The sequence below is a fragment of the Oryctolagus cuniculus genome, chromosome 1 (assembly GCF_964237555.1).
Source record: "Oryctolagus cuniculus chromosome 1, mOryCun1.1, whole genome shotgun sequence".
Lineage (NCBI taxonomy): Eukaryota > Metazoa > Chordata > Mammalia > Lagomorpha > Leporidae > Oryctolagus > Oryctolagus cuniculus.
In genome coordinates, this window is record NC_091432.1 from 179,157,576 (window position 1) to 179,160,248 (window position 2,673).

Below are 2,673 nucleotides of genomic sequence, written 5' to 3' on the forward strand. Positions count from 1 at the left end.
CTCTGCCTGCGGCGCTGGCACCCCAGGTTCTAATCCCAGTCAGGGCGCTGGATTCTGTCCCGGTTGCCCCTCTTCCAGGCCAGCTCTCTGGTGTGGCCAGGGAGTGCAGTGGAGGATGGCCCAAGTGCTTGGGCCCTGCACCCCATGGGAGACCAGGAGAAGCACCTGGCTCCTGGCTTCGGATCAGTGCGGTGCACCGGCTGTAGCGGCCATTGAGGGGTGAACCAACGGAAAAGGCAGACCTTTCTTTCTGTCTCTCTCTCTCACTGTCCACTCTGCCTGTCAAAAAAAAATTAAACATAAAAGCTTCATGGGGTGGAATTTCCCACTGTGGCATCATTTCATTGATCAAAAAAATTGGGGAGCATTTTGGATGTCTGATTTGTGGATCAGGGATGCTCAACCTGTAGTACTACTTTTAGCAACATCACACAGAATCGAGAAAATATATGCCAGGACCCAACAGTGTCCTCTGTGAGATTTTCAATAAACAGTTGCTGGTCAATATAGCATTCATTCCTGAACTTTTCTTCACCTTCAGGCCCATACTGTCTCTCAGCAAGGTGTGTTTATAAGACCACGTTCGCAACATAGTCCCACCATTCCATAACTGGTAACCTTGGACAAGCTCCCTCCTGGTGCTAAGCCTCAGTTTTCTCATAGAGGAAGTGGGATTGGGAAAGGAATGAAGCCTCTGGGGTTGTTGAGAGGATGAAGTGAGCCCATGCAAAGCTCATACTCAGCCCAGCAACCAGCCATTAGCAAATGCTTCACACAGTGTTGCATTTCATTTTTCCCTATAGGTCCCCTCGCCCTTGCATGGGGTTGTGGTTGGCGAAATCCCTGCCTTCGTCCAGGTAACTGTAGTCCATTTCCCTACTGTTCAAATAATGGGACTCACAGCTTATGTCTCAGTTGAGAACTCCTTAGAAATGCAGATTCTCAGGCCCCACCCACGTCCACTGACTCAGAATCTGCCCCATAACAAGATTCCCAGGTGATTCATGTGGGCGTTAATGTTTGAGATGCACTGTGATTTCTCATGAACACAGCTGGTCTCTCTCATCCTGCCCCTGGGAATGCGAGTCACTTTCTAATCCCAGCCTAGATGGTTCTTAAAAAGACAGAGCCCAAGCCTGCTTTGGTGGTTTTGTCCCGGGTCTGGGTCCCTTCCTGATGGTTTCTGATGGCCAAGGTGGGCCAGGGCAGGAAAAGCAGCAAAGTGAAGCAGAGAATGAGCAGGGGCCAGGCAACCACTAGAAACTGTTACAAGGACCCACGCAAGAGATGAGGGGCCTGGGCTAGGTCAAGGGCTCAGAGCAGAGGGAGGAGGGGATGAGGTTTGGAGTCCAACAACATCTGATACAGGATTCAGCAGGCTCAGCCGCCAGGTTGATCTTACAGGTTATTAGGGCAAAGGAACAGACAAGGACAACTCTGAGGTCCCTAGTTTGCAACAGCAGGATGCGACTGCCTTTACAAAGACAAGGTGGTCCATGAGGAGAGGAAGGTGGGATTATCAAGATAAAGAACACATGCTGGCCGGCGCCGTGGCTCAATAGGCTAATCCTCCACCTTGCGGCGCTGCCGCCAGCACACCAGGTTCTAGTCCCGGTCGGGGCACCGGATTCTGTCCCGGTTGTCCCTCTTCCAGGCCAGCTCTCTGCTGTGGCCAGGGAGTGCACTGGAGGATGGCCCAAGTACTTGGGCCCTGCACCCCATGGGAGACCAGGAGAAGCACCTGGCTCCTGCCATTGGATCAGCGCGGTGTGCCGGCTGCAGTGCGCCGGCCGCAGCGGCCATTGGAGGGTGAACCAATGGCAAAGGAAGACCTTTCTCCCTGTCTCTCTCTCTCACAGTCCACTCTGCCTATCAAAAAAAAAAAAAAAAAAAAAAAAAAAAAACAAAAAAAAACAAACAAAAAAAACACAAAAACACATGCGTCCCATTTTGGACATGTGTCCCGATGGGACATTTGTTCAAGGTTCTCTGTAAGAGTGGGCTTCCTCCAGCACTTAATTCACACCTCTTTCCAGCACTCATTGCCCTGCGGAGTGCAGAGTGACTCTGGAGCTAGAGGGCCATGCGTTCAAATCCTAGCTATGCCATAGCTTGGCACCTTGGGCAAGTTATGCAACCTCTCTGTGCCTCTATTTCTACATTTGTAAAATTACTGACCCTAGAGGATGGTGGTGAGTAGTCAATGAGTTAACACTTGGGAAGTGTCTAGAACCATGCCTGGTAAATACAGAACACTCCATAAATACCATCCATTATGACAACTGCCTGGTGTCCACCTTCCCAATGAAAGTGTGAGATCCTTGGGAACAGGGACCCCAACTGAGAATGTCTTTGAGCTAGCTAGCTCTTAGCACAAAGCAGGCACTCAATAAGGTCCACAGAAGCCATAACATATGCCATTCATTAAGGTGGCCCAGTGGGCCCACGTGGATCTGTTGCACAGACGAATGCAGATGTCACGTCCCTTTACAAATGTTCACCCCTTCCCTCTCCCTTTCTCGTAATTACAGCTTAATGACTCCTAGGTAATGAGAATCTGGGCTCATTCCTTTCTCAGTCTAAACTGATCTACGGGCTACTCTGCTAATGAAGCCTGACTCTTGGGTAAATCCACTCTTCCCAAAGTGTGGAGCTGGCCCTCTGAGCGGGAAC